At 35.9% G+C, this 22,871-nt stretch overlaps 1 long non-coding RNA gene across 1 annotated transcript; it reads right to left on the bottom strand.

Moving 5' to 3' along the window:
* Positions 1–3,007: 3,007 nt before the first annotated feature.
* Positions 3,008–17,183, bottom strand: LOC108317873. Its single transcript, XR_001830925.1, has 3 exons — positions 17,000–17,183; positions 16,313–16,315; positions 3,008–3,020 (listed from the first exon to the last, which is right to left on the bottom strand). It is a non-coding gene; the product is annotated as an uncharacterized LOC108317873 (long non-coding RNA).
* Between the last annotated feature and the right edge of the window lie 5,688 nt (positions 17,184–22,871).

Below are 22,871 nucleotides of genomic sequence, written 5' to 3'. Positions count from 1 at the left end.
AAAAATTCAAAGAAGAATTTTATACCCAGACAAACTATGAAGGAGATCCCTAATTGAAGGAGAAATTAGATCCTTTCTCAGATAAGCAAATGTTAAGGGAGTTCATTACGACTGCATCTGCCTTACAAGAGATCTTGAAAAGAGGTGGGGAGCTGGGGAGAGATAGCAAGGGGAGAAATGCCAGATGTAGGTGATGGGGAGGAAGGCAGCAAATCACACTGCCACGTGTGTACCTATGTAACAATTTCGCATGTTCTTCACATGTACCCCCAAACCTAAAATGCAATAAAATAAATAAATGGGGGGAAAAAAAGATAAACTACCAAGAATTTGTATGTAGGATTAAGAGTCGCTTGACTGACATAGAGTAACAATCAAATAATTAAATTACCAGGGCTAGACACCAAGTACTTCAGGAAGATCCATCCCAACTTACATATACTTATAACAAAGTTTCAGACAAGAAGCTAGGAATGGGGTGTCTTGGCACACCTCTGAGGTCTCCAGCCACCATTCTCATTTATCTTCCTGAGTTTGTGAAAAACATTATGGTCTGACACTTACTTCTAGGGTTCTCTTTAGATATCGTATGTTGATTACTTCTAGATCTTATTTTGCATTTTTACTAACAGTATTTCATTATTTGTAATAAGTAAAATGCACAAATCAAGTGTAAAACTTGAAGAATTTTAAGAACGGTAGACACAGTGTAACCATTAGACAAAACAAGAAAAGGAATATTTGTCATCCCAGAAAGCACCCTTGTTACCTTGTCCAACACATCCTAATATCTGTCAGCATAGATTTAGTTTTGCCTATTTCTGAACTAACTTACAATTAAATCATACAATACATACTCTTCTATGTCTGTCCTACTTCTTTCATAAGACATATTTTTGAGATTCATTTATGTGTCTGTACATAATGTCAGTAGTTTATTCTTTTGTATTGCTCAGTCCAGTTTCTTTGCTGTGAAGATTCCAGTGTGTTTACACTTTCTCTTATTGATGAGCATTCGGGTTGTTTTCAATTATAGGCTATTACGAATTGAGCTGCTATGGATATTCTTAAATGTGTCTTTCTGTAGGCATACGGGTTTATTTCTCCAGTTCCTAGGAATGGAATCGCTGGGTCATAGAGCAGGTTTATGTGTAAACTTTTAAGAAATTGACAGTTTACCAAAGTGACAATAGCATTTTACAATCCTACCAGCAGTTTGTAAAAACTGGTTTTGTTCTGCATTCTTACCCACACATAGTCTCATCAAAATTTTTTATTGTAGAAGATGTGTAATGATGTTTCATTGTGGCTTTCAGTTTCTTTACTCCCTGCTGAGTAATAATGTTTATCAAATTTTCATATGGTTATTGATAATTTGGAGATCTCCTTTTCCAAACTGCCTGGGAGAGTTACTTTTGTCTCTTTGTTTAGATAGGGCATTTGTTTTCCCCTAATTAATTTGTAGAAGGTTGTTATATATTCTGTATATTAGTTTTTTCTTTCATATCTCATATTTCATATGATGCCCTGTCTGGGTTTTGCATTTTCACTTTTGCTTCCTGACAGTTTTTTAATTTTGAAAAACTGTAATTTTTATGTTTTCTTTTATGGTTCTTTTCTTATCTGTGTTAAGAATCTTTGGCTGTCTGAGAATCACAAAAGTATATACCTGTTTTATTTCTAGAAAATATAGTTTTTGCTTTCAGATGTAGGTAAATTATTCATTTCAATTTAAATTTTAGATATGATATGATGTCAGACTTAAAGTTTATTTTCTATTCTCATTTGGATACGCAGTTGTTCTAGAACCATTTATTAGAAATATGTTGCTTTCACTACTGAATCATTTTGCTATGTTAAAACTGAACTGAGTGAAGATGTGTTGTCTATGTTTTGAACTATCTGTTGAGTAAAGATGTATGGTCTATGTTTTGGACTCTGTTCTGTTAGTTGATCTATGTAAGTATCATCATGGCAACTATACAATATATATATATATATATTTTTTTTTTTTTTTTTTGAGATGGAGTCTCACTCTCGTTGCCCAGGCTGGAATGCAATGGTGTGATCTCAACTCACTGCAATCTCCACCTTCCAGGTTCAAGCGATTCTCCCACCTCAGCCCCCTGAGTAGCTGGGATTACAGGTGCCGATGACCATACCTGGCTAATTTTTATACTTTTAGTAGAGATGAGGTTTTACCATGTTGGCCATGCTGGTCCTGAACTCCTGACCTCAGGTGATCTGCCCGCCTTGGCCTCCCAAAGTGCTGGGATTACAGGCGTGAGCCACTGCCCCAGCCCAACTATATGATCTGAACACTTGTGGCTTTTTATACACTGTCTCAAAGTCATGTAGTGTAAAACCTTCAATTATTTCCTCATTCTTTTAAAATATTTATTCGGTTAAGTCCTTTAGATTTCCATATAAATTTTAGAGTTAGTTTTTTCAATATTTACAAAAAGAAAATCCTTTAAGGATTTTGAGTGGGATTGTATTAAATTTCTAAATCAACTTTAAGAGAATTAACATCTTAACAATGTTAGTCTTCTGACCTATGAGCATAAAATCTATCTTCATTTTTTAAAATTTTATCTAATTTGTCAGCAGGTTTTTTAGTTTTAAGTGTAGAAATTTTATATTTCCCAAAGTAAACCTATGTCCATATAATTTATGAAATATTTGATGCTATTGTAAATAACATCTTTATTCAGTTTCCAAAACTATATACTAGTTTCTTGCTAGTATATAGAAATAGAATTTGTTTTTGGTGTACCATCCTTATACTCAGCTATCTTCATGAATGCATTATTACTATATGATTTGTTTGTAGAGTTTTTCTCTGTACAAAATTATGTCATCAGTGTATAATGACAATTATTACTTAATGTAATTGTTAATATAAGTAAGTTTGTGTTTACAATCTAGTTATTTGTTTCCTATAGTTTTCAGTAATATTATATTTATGTTTGTTATGGGGATTACAAATGCATCTGTAGCTTATGAAAGTTTTTCTTCAACTAACATTTTACCAGTGAATATATAAGGACCTTAAAACAGCAAAAAATGCATCTATCCTCTTTCCCATCCTTTGTTGTATTGTTGTCTACTTTCATTTCTACATGTTATAAACTCTAGCATTGTTATTAGTTGGGTTTAAACAATTTTCTGTATATGTAGGGTATGTATATACTATTTCTGATAATATTCATTTGTCTCTGAAGATCCAGGTTTTTAACTGGAATCATTGCTTTTCAGCTGAGAGAACATTAGTATTTCTTGTACTGCTAACTGCTAATCAAAAATTTTTGTACATTTTTCTAAAATTGCCTTTATCTTCACTTTTTAGAATGAATGTTCACTTAGTATAGAATTCTGGGGTTTTCTTCCAGTGTTTTAAAGATATTATTCTACTGACTTCTGGTTTTGTTGCTTCTGCTGAAAAGTCAGCTGTAATTATTGTTTTTCCTCTGGTAAAAAGTTCTACATGACTTTCACCTCTGGCTACACCTAACATTTTCCATTTAATTTTGATTTTAAATCTTTTATCTATGATCTGTGTTTAGTAATCTTTGCTTTTATCCTGATTGAGTTTTAACAAACTGAGTCCATGCACTAATGTTTTTTACTAATTGGGGACAAAAGTTTTGTCCCCAATTCATAAAAATCATTAGCACATGGATTGAGTTTGCCCCAATTTTAGGCAAAATTATGCCTTCAAATATTTTTTCTGTCCCTTTTGATCATCATTCACCTCTCCTCTTGCATCTTGGATTATATGTATATTTTAGACCATCTGTTACTGTCCCACAATTCTCAAGTGCTCTGTTCTGTATTTTCTTTTTTCTCTCTGAGCTCTATCACTTATAGAGGTGAATACTCTGTGTTGTATGAAATGCTGTTTTTTAAGACATTCCTCTTGAAGTTTATTATTGCAGTTATATGCTACATAACATTTTTGGTCAATGATGGCCTGCACATATGACAGTATTCCCATAAAATTTATAATAGAGCTGTATATTAGAGTAGGCTCTACCATTTAAGTTGTTATATGTATTCTATGATGTTCGTATGTCAAAAATCTCCTAATGACACATTTCTCAGAATGTATCCCCTTTGTTAAGCAGTATTTGAGTGTAGTTATAAATTGTTTGATTTCTTACATCTCTCAAGTAATTTTTTTTTCAGAAAAGATGTATAAAAGATGTATGGATGATAACATTTCAAGGTTCTGAGGTACAGAAATCTATATTTTCTCTCAAATCTTTGAAATAGTTGCTTTATTTTATTCCAACTAGAATTCTCAGTTGTAAGATATTATTTAATCTATTAGTATTAGAAAGCTTTTAGGTCTCCAACTCTAACACTTCCAATAAGAAAGTTTCTCTGTTTCAAATCAGAATATAGTAAAGATATCATAGAAAAAACAATGAAATCATAAAATTTAAAAACAAAATATCTTCAGAAGAATGGGAGGAAATTTGTTAAAAAATTTTCCAGAATATAGAGAAGCAAGACAAAAGAAGCAAATATTAGAGAAAACTGAAAAAGATCTAGAATGTTGCTGGACAGGGTACAATTTTAAATAAAATGGTTAAGTTACATATGTTGAAAAGTAGCATTTAGGAAAAAGAGTTCAGGTAAAGAAGTCATTGGATATCTGAGAACAATCACCACAGACGAAAACAGCAGCATTCCAGGTATGTTCAAGGAACAACATGGAGGCCCATAGTTAATTCAGATGGATCAGAGACCGCAAGATAGAAACTGGTAGTAATGAAATCTTGAAAGTAATAGAGGATGTGTTTTTGTAACGTTTAGAGAAATGTGGACCCTTACAGTAATTTGTGTCTTACCTTGGATGAAATGGGGACCCATTGCTAGCTTTTGGGAAATAACATAATATGTATTGCATATTTTAACATATCACTGCACTGAGACAAAATTGGATATAAGGTATAAAAAAATGAACTCATGGAAGAGTCCAGTTCATTTGTTTTTAGAGTTTTTAAATTTTTATTATTATATGTTTATACATCCTGAACAATTAAATGATGAATAAGACTAGGCTGCAACAGGTCTAAGAGGTACACCAAGGGTTCAGTTATAGATATATTGCTTTAGATGCCTACCATACATCTTTCTTTAAATTTTAAGTTACGTGATACATGCGCAGGATGTGCAGGTTTGTTACGTAGGTCAACGTGTGCCATGGTGGTTTGCTGCATCAAATCATCTGTGTTTGTAGATGACATGAGCCTATATCTAGAAAACCCCATCCCAGCCCAAAAAGCTTCTTAAGCTGATAAGCAACTCTAGCAAAATCTTAAGAAACAAAATCAAAAATCAATGTGCAAAAATCACAAGCACTTCTATACACCATCAACAGACAATCAGAGAGCCAAATCATGAATGATTTCCGATTCACAATTACTACAAAAAGAATAAAATACCTAGGAATACAGCCAACAAGGGAAGTGAATGATCTCTTCAAGGACAACTACAAACCACTGCTCAAGGAAATAAGGGAGGACACAAGTAAATGGAAAAACATTCCATGCTTATGAATAGGAAGAATCAATATCATGAAAATGGCCATGCTGCCCAAAGTAAAGTATAGATTCAGTGCTGTTCCCATTATAATACCATTGACTTTCTTCATGGAATTAGACAGAAAAAAAAAAAAAAACTTTAAATTTTATATGGAACCAAAAATGAGCCCAAATAGCTAAGACAATTCTAAACAAAAAGAACAAAGGTGGAGGTATCATGCCACCAGACTTCAAACTATACTACAAGGCAACAGTAACTAAAATAGCATGTTACTGATACAAAAACAGACACATAGACCAATGGAACAGCGTAGAGATCTCAGATATAAGAGTGCATATCTACATCCGTCTGATTTTTGACAAACCTAACAAAAACAAGCAATGCGGAAAGGATTTCCTATTTAATAAATGGTGCTGGGAAAGCCGGCTAGCCATATGCATAAATACTATTTAAGTAGTTGTTTATGTGATTCTGAAGTATGATTATCTTTTCAGGAGAATTCTGTGCTGGAGATTTACATCTGGGAAACATAAGCATGGATAAAGCATGAAATCACTTAATTTGCTCACATTATAACTGCCTTTATTCTCCTTATAAATAGCGTTATTGTTTTAAAAATATTAAACAAATAGTAATATTTTAGCAAACAGTATTTAAAGTTTAACAATAGTATTTAATATTAAAAACAATAATTATTTTAAACAATATTCTTAACAATAAAAGAAACAGTTCTTAACTGGAAACCATCATTCTCAGCAAACTGACAGAAGAGCAGAAGATCAAACACCGCATGTTCTCACTCATAGGAGGGTGTTGAACAATGAGAACACATGGACACAGGGAGGGGAGCACTACACACTGGGGTCAGTTGGGGGGGAAATAGGGGAGGGACGGTGGGGGGTGGGGAGCTGGGGAGAGATAGCAAGGGGAGAAATGCCAGATGTAGGTGATGGGGAGGAAGGCAGCAAATCACACTGCCACGTGTGTACCTATGCAATAATTTTGCATGTTCTTCACATGTACCCCAAAACCTAAAATGCAATAAAACAAATAAATGGGAAAAAAAATGCATTTTACAAGGCAAAAAAAAAAAAGAATAAAACATTGTTTTAAACTTAGCGAAGTTTAAAACTTCACTAACTAGAATAATTTGTATAATGTTTAAATTTAAAGAAATACACAGGGTTACAATTAGAAACTTAAAATATTTTAGATAGTATTTTAATATTCTGATATACAGTACTAAAATCAATAGAAGGGAAACTTCTCTTTAGCATACATAAAATTAAAAACTACAAATCAGTAATAGCCAAATAATTCTGTATCTAATTGATGACATTCTGTATCTAATAGACATCTAATTGTGTCTATGATACATTATCTATATAAATTTGAACCATAAAAGTCATACAAGTTTGTGCACTTACATAAACGTAGATGATATAGCCTACTTCATTATATAGCTTCATTATAATCTTATGGGGTCATCATAAGATTTGCAATCTATCACTGACCAAAATGTTCTTTGTCACTGAACTTCAAGAGGAATATCTTTAAAAACACAGAATCCAAACTCAGGGGATAGTAATTACCTCAAACTTTGCATGTTTCTTTCTTATGTAACTCTTGTGTAACTATGTGTCATGATTTAAATGCTTTAGCTGAATTCATTTTTTAAACTTCCACAGTATATTTTTTTCACTCAACTTTTAAATATCAATGGCTAATTAGTGAGTACACATGTATATAAAAAATACTCAAACTTAAGTTTTTAAAAAGTTTTATTTTAGTCATATTTAAATATTTTCTGATATGCTGGTTTATCCGTCTTCCTGAATTTATTTGTTCTGTTTTGCTTGCTTTTGGTAAATTATAAAAATTTAGTGTCAGCTAAGAAATAAAGGAAAGACAATAATAGGGAAAATTCATGAATTAATAAGATTTAAAACACAACAGATTAAGTTTTATATGATGAAGTCCGAAGGAAATGAAGACTATTGTTAGTACATGATGATGCTGATATCAACTTTACCTAGTATAGTTCAGTGTTTTCAAAATGTTTGAACAGTCTTCACCTAGGTGCTTGTTAAAAATGCATTTTCCAAATCCACTGTACCTACCGAATGAAACTCTGTGGAGCTTGGGGTCAGGAAGCCTGGGAGTCTATATTTTAATTACTTTTTCATTTTGGGAACCTCTGAGAGTTTTATAGTTTACAAATTATTAATTCATTTGATCATCATCATACCTACATACATGTAATATTCTGGGCAGTTGCTATTATCTCCCAGTATACATGCTCCTTAACTTATGATGCAGTTATATCCCAATAGACCCACTGTAAGTTAAAATTATCATAAACCAAACATGTTTCTGATATGATAATTTCAGTTTAGGATGGATTTATCCAGATAAAACATCCTCATAAGTTAAGTAGCATACTGAATGTGTATTGCTTTCATCATCATCAAAATGATAAAAAAATCACAAGTTGAACGATTCTAAGTCAGTTCTGTGTGTATATAAATTAAAAACAGACTCAAAATGGTTAAGTGAATTTGTGACAAGGTAAAAACTTTAATACAATGTTTGTCTCTAGTAAGAAGAGCCCATGAACTAATTAAGAGACAAAAAAGTAATCCTGCTTTAGTTACGTTTCATATCTATCTCTCTCATTTATGAAAAGTGTGGTCTTAGAAAAAATATTTAAACATTTTATTTCGCATTTTCCTTACTTAATTTCTTATGCCGGATTCCTGAAACACCAATCCCGAAATAAGGAATTATGTGCAAGTGATTTATTAAGGAAGAGCTCCCAAGAATAAACTGTAAAGGCTGGGAGATGAAGAACTTGAAAGCGAAAGAAGCCAAACCAAGTTATAATTATAGAAATAGTCCAAGTATCAACCTGATCTCACAAGGAGCTCTAGGGTATAAATGCGTATTAGTTTGTCCTGACCCAGGCAAGGGAGCTGGGCTGGACTGCCTGCCCTAGTCATTGATTATGAACAATACTGGGAGAGACATAAAATCCAAACATTTCCAGCTGTCTGTGCATGCAAGCAAAGTAGCTCAGTAGCCTTTGGGCAGGCCTCCAAAGACTTGCAGGTGCAAGCTATTAGGTAAAAGAGAAAACAGAAGCTGAGGAAATATGGATTACTTAAAAATAAATATGCTTTTAAAAATAAAACACTGCAGATTCTAGTACCAACAATACAGCTTACTAGTAATTAGGAATTTGTCCTATAGTAAATTATTTTGCCTCTTTCAACTATTTTTAATCTTTTTTAATATAAAAGGTTAATTGTAACCCCTGCCCTGCTTCATGTAGTATTGATGATTAGATCAAGACAATAACAAATATTGTGCAATATTTTGTAAATGATATAAAATGATATTCTCATACAAAATTTTATTTTATTACTGAAGAAACAGATGTTGGAAAACCTGTTTCCTGAGGTTTATTATGCTGAGAGCCCTTTGTTCTTTCTGTAAGCATGCAAGATAAGAATTCTTGAATATAGCTGTTATGTAATACTGATAGTATATGTGGTCCTAAATTTATTATCGTGCACAATATTTTACTTAAGATTAGGATGTTTAAACAACATGAAGATTATTAAAAGCACATTTCTCACCAATATCAACAGTCACTGTTTGGTGATCTATCAGTTAAAAATTGGATCAAGGGATTATATTTTCTAGTCTGATATGTAAGAAGCTAGAACTTGCCACTAACAGCAAGTAAAAATCTGGACAAATTGAAAACTCAATAACTCTTCTTAAACACATCAGAGAAATGGACTCACAGGGCAAACCACTGCCCCCGAAGTTGGAGAAACTGACAGACAAGTGCAGAGAATCGTGGCTTGCTGGAGCAGAAACACCTAGCACAGACCTCCATGGGAAGCAGTGGTGAGGCGAGCAAACCTGAACTAAAACTGACTGGTTGCTAGAGGCTCAGTATAGACCAGTCTGAGAGAGAAAAACTCTAGAAGGATCCAGTCATTGCGAGTCCATGTACTTCTGTGAGTTTTATCTCTGCGAGTTGAACCATATTCTCACAGTAAATATTAGAGAAAAATCCTACTGTGGTTCCAGCAGGAGGAAGGGAAAAGGAGCCATTTTGAAATATGCCAGAGCATTCTTTTCTTAATGAAGTCTGCCCTCAAGAGAAATTACTTAACTGGAATCTAAGCTGCTGGAGTTTTATCAGAGCCTAACTGAGCTGAGGGTAGGGAAATTACCAACTCTAGTCCCTCTAGCCTTCCATGTGGAAGAAGGGAGATACCCAACTCCAGCACACTCTAGCTATTTCGTTGCACTGAAGTGGGCAGGAGAGACTGGGAAGCAGCTGTGAAGTTCCCAGTCCACTCGTACAGTCTCATTAAAAGCCTTATACTTACTTATAGGACTATAATTGGTTCCCCTTACCCCGTTCACACACACCTTTTCACGACTTTATCAAAGGCCTTTTTATAGCAGTTTCTTTCACCCAGTGTATCATGTCCAGCTATGAAGAGAAAGTACAAGGCATATCAAAAGGAAAAAACACAGAGTTTAAAGAGACAGAGCAAGCATCAGAACCAGACTCAAATAAAGCTAACATGTTTGATTATGAGACTGGGAATTTAGAACAACTATGATTAATATGCTAAGAGCTCTAATGGAGAAAGTAGGCAGCATAGCATGAAAGAACAAATGGCCAACACAAAGAGATGAAATTCTAAGAACAATCCAATAAGAGATTCTAGCGATCAAAAATACAGTAACAGAAATAAAGAATGTCTCAGCCAGGCACCGTGGCTCATGACTGTAATCCCAGCACTTTGGGAGGCCAAGGTGGGTGAATCACTTGTGGTCAGGAGTTTGAGACCAGCCCAGCCAACATGGCGAAACCCTGTCTCTACTAATAATACAAAAATTAGCCAGGTATGGTGTCGCACCTCAAGTCCCAGCTACCCAGGAAGCTGAGGCAGGAAAATCTGGAAACCGGGGGGCGGGGCAGAGGCTGCAGTGAGCTGAGATTGTGTCACTGCTCTCCAGCCTGGGTGACAGAGCAAGACTCTGTCTCAAAAAAAAAAAAAAAAAAAAAAAAAAAAGAAAAAAAAAAAAGCCTCTGATGAGCTCATTGGAAGAGTGGATACAGCCGATGAAAGAATCTCCGAGCTTCACCAAAACCGAAAACCAATGAGAAAAAAAGTGACTGACAAAAAAACAGAACAAAATATCCAAGAACTAACTGAGAGACAACTACAAAAGGTGTAATAAACATAATAGGAATAGCAGGAGAGAGGTGGAGAAAAAGGAATAGAAGCAATATTTGAGACAATAATGACTGAGAATGTCCTCATTTAATGTAAGATGCCAAACCACAGATCTAGGAAACTCAGAATAAGTAGAATAAATGCCGATGGTCCTACACATAGGCATATTATTAGATTGGTGCCAACATAATTACGGTTTCTGCCATGGAAAGTAAGTGTGGTTTTTGCCATTACTTTCAATGGCACCAACCCAATATTTTGGGTTGATCTCACGTGAGGTCAGGAGTTTGAGACCAGTCTGGCGAACATGGTGAAACCCCAGCTCTACTAAAAATACAAAAATTAGCCAGGCATGGTGGCAGGTGGCTATAATGCCAGCTACTTGGAAGGCTGAGGCATGAGAATTGCTTGAACCCAGGAGGCAGAAGTTGCATTGAGCCAAGATCATGCCATTGCTCTTCAGCCTGGGAGACAGAATGTGACTCTGTCTCAAAGAAAAAAAAAAAAGAAAAAAGGGTTTCTCGGAAAAAGTGGAGGAAATTTGTTTTCAAGAAACTTACATGGAATATTGAAAGAAATTCTTTAGAGAGAAGGAAAACAATAAAGTTCAGAGAATCTGACTTACTTAAAGACATGAAGAGCATTGGAGAAGGTAAAATAAAAATATACAAAGAACTCTTAAGAATACAAATGACCCGATTTAAAAAATAGGCCAAAGACCTTAGCAGACACCTGACCAAAGAAGATATATAGATGGCAAATAAGCATATGAAAAGATGCTCCACATCATTAAGTCATTGGAAAAATGCAAATTAAAACAACAAGAGATAGGCACAACCACACATGTATTAGAATGGGCAAAGTCCAAAACACTAACAAATGCTAACAAGGATGTGAAGCATCAGCACCTCTTATGCATTGCTGGTGGGATGAACAAGGGTACAGCCATTTGTAAGACCACTTGGTGATTTCTTACAAAATAAACATATTGTTACCATACAGTCCAACATTCTTTGCTCCTTGATATTCGCCCAAAGGGACTGAAAAGTTGTATCTACACAAAAACCTGCACGCAGTTGTTCATAGCAACTTCATTAAAAATTTCTAAAATGTAGAAGCCACCAAAATGTCTGTCATTAGTAGATGAGTGGATAAATAAACCGTGGTACATCCAGACAATGGAATAAAAAGAAATAAGCTATGAAGCCACAAAAAGACATGGAAGAAACTTAAATGCATATTGCTAGTGAAAGAAGCAATCAGAAAAGGCTACATCCTGCATGATTCCACCACATGATACTCTGGAAAAGGCAAAACAAATGAGAAAGTAAAAATATCAGTGGTTGCCTGGGGTTAAGGAGAGGGAAGGATGAATATATGGATCACAGGGGCATCAGGAAAGTGAAACTCTGTATACTATAATAGTGGACACATGTCATTAAATATTTGTCCCAACTTGTTGAATGTACAATGGCAATGTGAACTATAGACTCCAGGTGACAATGACGTTTCAATGTAAGTTCTTCAGTGGTAACAAATGTGCTGCTCTGTGGGGGATACTGATAATAGGAGAAGCTGTGCACGTGTGGGGGAAGAGGGGATATGGAACGTCTCTGCACATTCCACTCAATTTCACTGTGAACTTAAAGCCACTCTAAAAATAGTCTATTAAATTTAAAAATAATTAAATCAAAAAATTTCTGAAAGAATTCTGTTTGTCACAATATTGTTCTACATTTTGACAAGAGGCTTAGGAATTCCTTAGATATTTTGAAATGTGGACCTCATAAATGAATAGGCTGCTTGTGTCAAACTTCTCTTAACCAAATTTAACATTTATAATAGTTCAAAAATAGGCTATACTCATATATGTCTTTGGATAAAGGAATATGTTCTAATATAAATGCCTCCTAAAACGTTCCGATAGGAAGTTCACGGCAACGATAACTGCACACTGTAGAATACTTATAGATCCATTTAGAAATGCCATTCTCTGCCCAAGATGTGAAGGTTTACCTTCCAGGAATTGGTTTCAAATTTGGCATTGTATACTATAAATTCTGAAATAGGCAGTGATGCTTGAAGCAAGGGTGTATTTTATAAGGCATGAGAATGGAATCCACAAGTTGCCAAGGCTGCTTTTGTTACATAGAATGTAGTGATCTCTTTTTTTTTTTTTTTTTACGTAATCAGAGAATCATATTCACAAGCATTTTGGCAAAATATCTCTAAGTAGCACCACAACTTTCAACTTAATTCAAAAAGATTAAAACCTGAAATTTGGAAATCAATTCTGATTTTTATTCGGAATTATTAATAAAGAGATCTTTTTTTCTTTTTTTGAGACAGAGTTTCACTCTTGTCACCCAGGCTGGAGTGCAATGGCGTGATCTCGGCTCACCGCAACCTCCGCCTCCCGGGTTCAGGCAATTCTCCTGCCTCAGCCTCCTGAGTAGCTGGGATTACAGGCGCGCGCCACCACGCCCAGCTAATTTTTTGTATTTTTAGTAGAGATGGGGTTTCGCCAGTTGACCAGGAAAAAAGATCTTAATACATATTGTTTTACATGGTCTTTTACCATAGTTGTTGGAGCCATGTGACTATTTGTTTCACGATTATACTTTTTGGTGTTTCATGAATGACTGCATTGGTGTTGTTGGAAGCTCTGCTATGAACATGTGTAGTGACAAAGGCCAAAATTTGGAAGAAATATTCGCATGACTATCTTGTCAATGGCCTTCATACAATTAGGAAGTCCTAAATAGAAGAAATTGTCAAATTAAGAAAAAGCCTAATTTGTTTTATTAGATTCTGGGTTTATCTTAATTCAACTGTAACTAGAATTAAAATTTTAGCCCTAAGGGATACAGAGAAATGTAAAACGTGGACAATTGGTGATTCAATTGACTGTCTTTGCAGCTGTCTTTTCTCTACTTGTATGAGAGGGGCAATATGGCATGATTTATATTTTATAATATTCTCTGGTTGCTGCATAGAAAGTATTATTCAGGCTTGGAGTCTCCGTTCATATTTCTAAAATTGCTTTTGGTCCTAACTTTCACCTTTCAAAATACTCTAAAGTTGCATTCAAATGCTATCTCCTTAAGTAAGTTTCCCCAAGTTTCTTAGAGCAGTTACTCATTTTCTCACGAATTTTATTTTTGTATATTACATATTATTCTTACTATGCCTGTTGCTTTAAACATTTTTTAGGAGAAACAAATATATTATATTCATGTCCTTGATACCTTCCACAAAAGTGATGCTCAATAAATGCCTGCTGAGTAGAATTTAAAATATAATTGGACCAATTACACTTTGCCAAAGAACTCCGCAAGTTCTAACATTTAATATTTAAATAAGATTCTAAATCCTAGAATATGTTATGAATAAAAACCACCCTTATCTAAGTGGACACTAAGTCCATACATTCTTTGCTGTCTTTGTTGAGGACCTGTTGACCTTCCCCAATCTCATAAAGAACTACTATAGGAACCAAACTTTATATTTTAAGGTAAAGTGTCTGTGTTCAGAATTTCTCTTGCTGTAGACATTTTTTTTTCAGTGATTTCTGAAGGTCATCTTTTTAGTATTCTAGGTGGAGAGGAGATGTTAAGTGTTTTCTTACTGTGGGATGAACACACTGTACTCGTGGAAAGATTTCAGGACACTCATCACCTGAAGGAGACATAAGAATTAAAACCCTGTGTCGTCACATTAACATCAGTGATATTTTTCCTTCATCCATTCAAAAGGACATTCAATCCATCACACACTTACTCCAGCCAACAATAAGGTTAAGCCTCCTTAAATTCCTCACTGCTATGAAGACTTTTGAGAAGACATAATATTCCTGAACAACATGATAGTCCACTAAAAAGAGGATATGAAAACGTAATTCTAAGATATAAAGCAGCCAAGCATTTCAACACATAAAAGTAAAAACAAACTACTGCCCCTGATTACCAGTATCTTTGATATGTGAATTGCCCTTAATAATAAGTGCAGAGGAGTCAGATAGTATCTTCTATTAAAGATACCACAGGTACCATAAAATTCAGCATATCCACAAAAAAACATTGTCAGGTCTCCATATGCAAGCCTGAAAGTCTGAAGTCCTGCTTGCTTCAGCTGAAGCCTCCCACCCTCTGCCTGTGTTCGCCATTGTCCCAGATCACCAGCGGAACTTCCCACAAGCCCCTCACCCAACCCTGCCATCTCCACTGTTCTTATGATAATGTAACTACCTCTCACCCAACCCTGCCATAGTAACTGAACTTGTATACTCCTTGCCCCACCCCCTAACACTGTAACTGAACTTACTCTGCAATACCCCTGCCTCCAAAAAAACTACCCAAACCTATAAAACCAACTCCTATCCCACTGCTCTTTGCCCTTATTGGCCTTAGCCCACCTGCATCTAGGTGAGTAAACAGCCGTGTTGCTCACACAAAGCCTGTTTGGAAGGTCTCTTCATTCAAAGTGCACATTTTTCAATGAACATATCATTTCCCCCAAATTTAAATTTTTTTGTTCTAGATTTGCTACCTCAGTGAATGTCATATCAAGTCCTATGACTAATTAAGAGATCTGAATAGAATCCTTGATTCTTCCCCTCCTTCAGCATACGCATAAAATTCATTTCCAAGTCTTGTTGACACTGTGTTCTCAGTGTTCTCCAGTATTCAGCCTCTTTCCATTCTTGTGGATTGCCTTCTTTCTCATTGGATAATTGCAACAGCCTCCTGCAAGTGCTGCCTTTCAATTTCTTCTCCATATTGCCATTACTGATCTTTCTAAAATACAGTTTGAATTGTGTGGAACTACAGATTGAAAGCTTTTCTTGGTTTTTCATTTCTTTCATAATAAAGTTCAAATTGAAAAGGCATACATATAAAAGATAGGACCTTTTATCCTCCTTAATCCCTACCTCCTGACACTTTCCTACTATCACATCTGCTTTCAAGCTAAGTAATTTACAAGTGTTTTTTGTTTTGTTTTTGTTTGTTTTTTAGTGTACCCTGCTTCCTCTAAACTCCTGTGTTTGTAGGTATGACTCTCTCTTCCTAGAATACCACCACCCATATAATCCTCTCTATTTGCATATGACTCCCTTTATTTAGTTTTTCAGGACTTAGTTCACTTACTACCTTCTCACCCAGAGGCTTCCCTATCCCATCCATTTGAGTGCAAATTAGGTATGATTCTTATTGCACCTTACACATAAGCCTAACTGAATGCCATTTTATAATTGTTAAGGCACTTGACCTCATTTCTACCTATAAGATCCTTGAGAGTAGCAATCATTTCATATATGTTTAGACCAATGCCTAAAGATTTATAGGCATTTAATATATAAGCTTATGTATGAATATTGTTTAGGTAAACATATTTTTGTTTGAAAGACAGAAAGACACAAACAGTTCTTTCTGGTTAAGCCTAGAATCAAGACATCTTCAATAAGACCATGTCCCTTAATTTGTATTGATCACAACCTTTTTCTAAGGAAATTTTTTCATGACATTAATTAAGATTTCTGATGACTCAATTATTCAAGTGGGGGGTAGGGGAAGCAACAGGTGATTCAAATACCTAAAGCCACCTGTCTTTGCAAATGGTAGATATTTTACCAAACTGACCAGACTTTTGTCAGGTTTACTAAATTATACAATCAATTTTGCATTCAAAATTTTGCCCTTAACAATAGGATGTTGGCAAGGTGGTAGAGACAAATTGTCTAGAAACTGTATGGTATTCATTAGTGTTGGTATGTGGTCTGATTATAAAATTGTCATCAAAAATAGCTGTTATTTCAAAACACAGGTCACTGTTGTCTCATCACATTATGTGGAGAAAATTTATGGTTTGTTCACATAAATACCGTCTCTAAAATGCATTTTTGACTCACAATTGATTCTGCCATATACATGACTAATATAGCCAATGGAAATCCATGACAAAATTTACCATAGACATCTGCCTTTACTACTCTACATGAAGTGGTTAAGGAACACAGATCAAGAATCCTTATCAATTTCTGGATCATGAATGAAAATTTTTATATGTGGTGTGATATTGTGCTGACCTAGAGCCAGAACCTGAGCAATGCCATTTTATAAGTTAAAGCTGTGTTTGGCTTCTGTAAATAAAGCTGCTGGCTTGCTCTGAAAAATGCCCACTATGTAAAGCTGCTTAAATTTTGCTTATCAGTAACTGCCCTCTGTGGCCCTAATGTAACAGGCAAGGAGTCCTAACCCATGCCATCTTGGCTCCTGCGACTTGTAATAAGTAACTAAGGTCTGAGATTTCCACCTTACCCAGATAATGTGTAAACAAATGTTTATCTTGACTTCTGTAAACCACTTAAGTAACAAATGGAATGACAAAAGTCCCCTGGTTCTTGGATTATCCGGAACCCTTGTCTCTGCCCAGGAGGTGATTTACAGAATCCACTAGCCCTCGGAATGTCTGAAGCCTTTTTATCCCCATCCCCACTCCTCACCCCCACTCCCAAGGTGGTTTTTCAGATATAAAAAGTCTTGGCACCCTCCTTTCAACGCCACAGGTTGGAGAGACGTGAGTCTTCTGTGGTCGCTGGCATAATAAAGACCCTGCAATTTGGCATACTTTTGTCTTGGTGTTAACTTTCTATGCTTGGTCCAGTATAACAGTGGGAGAATCATCTACAAAAGGACTCAAATTGCTTGTAGGTATTTTTCAAAACCTGTGACACTTAAGCCTCAGGTCTGTTTCCATTATATGTAACATGTAGATTAGATTGAGACTCCACATACCATTTTTATGCAGAGTCTCAATATAACAAACTGAACTTTTCCTTTCTATGTGTTGCCATTATTTCACCTCCTTACTGTAAAGGATATTGTCAGGATGGAAGAACAGCACCAATTAAAAGAATATTCTCATTGTTAAACATGATTGACTTACAAGAATTTGGTAAGGAAAAAGGAAAGTTAGAAATCCTTCTAAAGGAGGCTGAAAACATAACAGTGTGTATCAGGTATCAAGAGGTTCTTTCAAAACATGGCAGGTTAATGTCACTTAGAACTGGGAATGACCAATTCAAATTATCCTAAGGAAAAAGGAAGCCACTGAATACAGTATAATAAGCTGTCAATTCAACTACTCAAGTGACTCCTGATATGTGATCATGTTGTTTACCAATCTCAGCCACTTCCCTAATTGTAGCTTTTGTAATTTCTTTGACATGATACTTGTGTAACTGAAACTATGCATGTTTGATACATTCTGCTAATGGTTTCTCTTATACTCACTCTAACAACCTTTCCATTTGTCTGTATCATAGTATGTGCATATTTTTGGTTAAGAATGTGTTCTGGAGCCGCTGCTCCATTCCACGCACCAGGCACTTGCTGGGCATTTTCAGAGTTCTAAAAACCCAAGAAAGGAAAAGATTAGAGGAGGAGGTGAGGACGTCCCAGAAAGTGGAATAAGAAGGCACCGAGATCCAGCGAGGCCAGGCCACCAGGAAGAGGATTTGTAGAAAGTTCCAGAGAGTGGGAGAGAATGGAAGGTGCCCAAGCAAGATTTACAGAAACACTTTCCAAGCTCAGGCCAACTGACTCCGTCTGGACGCCTTGGAGTCCCTCGCCCCAGGCAAGGGCCTGCGTTTGGCCTTCTCCCAGTGCTGTCTTCATATGGGATGCTCTGCAGCAAAGCCCAAGCACCACAAAGGGCGTGGCATGAGGGCACCCGTCAGAAGCTGCCACGGAAGAAGAAATTCCACCTCGAGACCCAGCCCAACTCTGCCCGCCCCAGCTTCTCATCCCCTATAACTGCACCAATCAATTATTTGAAATAAATATCTTAACATATACAAATATACACACAAAATAAATAAATAAATAAATAAAAGAATGTGTTCTGTTCACTTAAAGTTTCAATTAGTCCTTAGAAAATTTTCCAATGTGTACAAGGTTTAGTCAGAGGGGAAGATATTTAAAATCAATTATCGTGTGTTTGACAACTCACCAAACCAAGAGCATTATATGTGTATTAGCAGAATCAGGAAAAAGGAAGCTACATGAAGAAATCTTAAGCAGTATAATATATCATCTTCAAAGTATAACATAACAATGAATTCCCAAATATAATCATCAATTACGGCTTTAGAAACAAAAGCATAGACTGCCAAAAGATGTTTCTAAGAATATGAAATAAGACAGCAACTGGGACCCGGCACGGTTGTTCACGCCTGTAATCCAAACACTTTGGGAGGCCGAGGCAGGCAGGTGACCTGAGGCCAGGAGTTCAAGACCAGCCTGGCTAAACCCCATCTCTACTATAAATACAAAAATTAGCCAGGGATGGTGGCATGTGCCTGTAGTCCCAGCAACTCAGGAGACTGAATATGAGAACCACTTGAACCTGGGAGGCAGAGGTTGCAGTGAGCCAAGATTGAGCCACTATACTCTAGCCTAGGCAACAGAGCAAGACTCCATCTCAAAAAATAAAAAAAGACAATAAGTAAGAGAGCTTCTATTAATTAATTCAAGAACCTTTTAGAAAAAATATGGGTGTTGTAAAATTCAAATTCAATGAGCATTATCCTTAAAAAAAAATAGTGTCTTCTTTTTTCTGGTGATTTAATACACATGGAAACATAGCTAGTGTGGGCTCTGATATATAATTCTCTAAGATGGTATCATAATTTGTTTCCATCATGTTGGTGTAGTATTTGGAAGCAAGAAATAAACAGAAATGCTTCTGTGAAGTTCTTTAGTTTTATTCAGAAGTCTGAGGTAACAAACTTGGAGGGCCTAGACAGCGACATTACACCTGGGGCCTAGGAAAATAGTTTCAAGCACTCAAGCAAAAGACTAAAACAATTTAACAAATAAGAAACATTATTTTTATGGAGGAAAGCCTCAGTTGATGACATGCCAGATTATTGCTAAGCAATCACCACACTGTTCTGAGCAGAGAACTTCTACTGAATAGTCAATAAATCTGAAGTGAATCTAGCTCTTCTATAACAAATCACTGTTTAAAGAACCATATTTTGACCAAAAAAAACCAGGTACTTGGAAAAAGTGACTAAAGCTAAAACTCTGAAAAATAAAGAAGACATATCTGTAGACATCTACATCAAGGCCATAGTAGTATTAAATATTAATATATTCACAGAGGAAGATGTGTTCAGTAGTCTTGGAGTTGAATGTAAATTGAAGGCACTCTTTTTCATATTTCTAAGGTGCTTAAAAATGTGTTATGTTAGATCGTACAGAAGAATATTAAAATAAATCCTGTATTTCAGTTTATATATGTAGATAAAGAAATAATATTAAAGAAAACTGCTGATGTAGGGCCAGGAGTCCGGAAAACAACACAGTAAGAACAATAGAATAGCAATTCATAGTACTAAAGAATACAAATTAAGCCACGCACCATATGACTAGAAAGTCAAAATCAAATACAGTATCTGAAACTCAGATATACTGAAGTTTATTGAAGATGGCCTTTTTATCATGTCCAAAAGAAGAATTCAAGCATTATTGATGGTGACTTCCATAATTAGGCAGCCATTTAATACTTATAGCTAACAGTTATTGATTAGTTACCTTAAAAGAGGCATCTGTTTTATATTCATCTGATCCTTAAAGCAACCCTGTGAAAAAGTCTTAATATCATCCCCAGTTTAGAGCATGGAAGTCTGATGTTCAGAGAGGTTGAGTAAATTGCTTAGTGTCACACAGCTAGTCATAAGTAGTGGTGACTACTTGTATTAGACGTCTAATACAAGCAATGTGATGCCATTGCTGATGCTCTCAACCACTACCTGATTTTGTAATCCAGGAAGTGATCATAAAGAAAAACAGAAGGAACTTGAATGTGGAAAACTTATTTTGGTATTATTGGGCTGCCAAACAAAATGAGATACAGACAAATTTAAGAGAAAACTTGAAGAAACTGTGACTTTCCCTAAACTCCTGTGATACTTACCACATATATCGGTGGCTTTCAGATTTTTTTAAACACATTTTACATATAACCTCACTTAGTACAGCAAATAAAACTGAAGCTGTTCAATTTAAAGTAGTAACTAGAGAACCTACAATAGTCTTCACAAATCTGTTCCCTGTTCCCCTTGCAGCTTCTGAGACACTTCAAAAGAATCCTAGGATTCCGAAGAACACAAACTGGAACCCTCTGGGAACTAGACTATCAGGCTTCGGAAGAACCTTTAAGGTGATCCAATCCAAGGATTCACTTGACGCTTGAACAACAAGAGCTGTTACAATTGTTTCTCATTTTGAATCTGGATTAAAGTACGCGTCTTCTTTAAAAGAGTAAAGACAAGTGCTCTACAGACAAGAAACATGGCTTATTCATTCAGTTTGTTTCACACTTCTTAGGTTCTTACTGTTAATTAAATGAAACGGTGAATTGCTGTGTTTAGGAACAACAAAAATACTAATAACTGTGTAATTATAAAACTGGGAGAAGTAATCCTCCATTTTCATATGCATAAACTGGTGTGATACTCATAAAAAACTTGAAGGGTGCCTTAGTTTTGTGTTGCTATAAGGGAATAGGCAAAACTGGGTAACTTACAAAAAAAAAAAAAAAAAGTGTTTAGGCCGGGCACGGTGGCTCATGCCAGTAATCCCAGCACTTTGGGAGGCCAAGGTAGGCAAATCACCTGAGGTCAGGAGTTTAAGACCAGCCTAGCCAACATGGCAAAACCCTGTCTCTACTAAAACTACCAAAAAAAAAAAAAAAAAATAGCCAGGTGTGGTGGGGCACACCTGTAATCCCAGCTACTTGGGAGTCTGATGCAGGAGAATAACTTGAGCTTGGGAGGCAGAGGTTATAGTGAGACGAGGTCAGACCACTGCACTTCAGCCTGGGTGACAGAGTGAGATTCCACCTCAAAAAAAAGTGAGGGGTTTATTTAGCTAATAGTCCTGCAAGCTGGGCCATTCAAGGACATGGTGCAGGCTTCTGGTTAGGGCCTTGGTCCAGCAACACAACATGGCAGAAGGTCAAATGGGAAGCAGACATGTGCAAAACTGGGACCAAACCAAAGGAGGAACCTCACTTTATAACTACCTTCTCTAATTGAGACTGTATTAATCAATTCATGAGGAATCCACCCCTGTGACCTAAACACTTCTCACTGGGCGGCAACGCCCAACACTGCCACACTGACAACTAAACTGCAGCATGTGTTTTAGTGGGGTACATCCAAACCCTAGGACAGGGTAACTATAAAGATTAGAAGCAGCACACATACAGTGTCTATCAGCGCACAGCACAAAGGAGGTCTCACAAAGGGTAGCTCTTTTCGTTATAATTTCTATTGGTTTTTATTTTATAAAAATTACAATATACTGAACTGAAAATGCACTATACATTTTGCTTATGTGTTTTTTTGATGAGTGTCCAAGTGTTATTTTTCTATTTTTGTGTTCTATTACTCTTAAGATGAATACAAAAATTCAACTGGACTTCTGTAGGAGGGCATGGATGAAAAGAGGAAGCCAAATGTATTAAAGTAGAATCAATCTGGCATAGGTTATCTTCCTTTGAGTTAAGAATATATTTTTTATCACTGTGCTCAGAGATGTAATCAGTTAGTAAATGCTCTGATAATTCTGGTTTAAAAGAACAGGGCTGTTTAGAAGAAGAAAGAAAACACCATACCAGATATTAGAGGATATTAGTTTTCGGGAACAGTAACTATAGGTGCTCGTTTAGAGTGACATATATAAGAGGTTGCTGCTTGAGCCTGTCCATCACTGGGATTGCAACATGTCAAAGCATGGCTAGCAAGCTGGCAGGATGAGCCAGCAATGACATGCTTGCAAAAGGAATTGAGGAGTCTCCTAGGGGAGAAGTCTTCCTCAGAAAACAGGCAGTCGGACAGACAATGTTGGCTTGATAAGAGCTGGTCATCAAAGGGAAAAGAAAGCATGAGCACAGCACGGAGTTTTTCCCAAAGATTTTTCCTTTGACGTAAGGAAAATGATGTAATTGCAAATGAACTCATATCTCCATCTAATAGAGAAA

Source organism: Cebus imitator, unplaced genomic scaffold (genome assembly GCF_001604975.1).
Source record: "Cebus imitator isolate Cc_AM_T3 unplaced genomic scaffold, Cebus_imitator-1.0 Scaffold211, whole genome shotgun sequence".
Classification (NCBI taxonomy): Eukaryota; Metazoa; Chordata; class Mammalia; order Primates; family Cebidae; genus Cebus; species Cebus imitator.
This window is presented reverse-complemented; position numbering and strand designations above follow the sequence as displayed.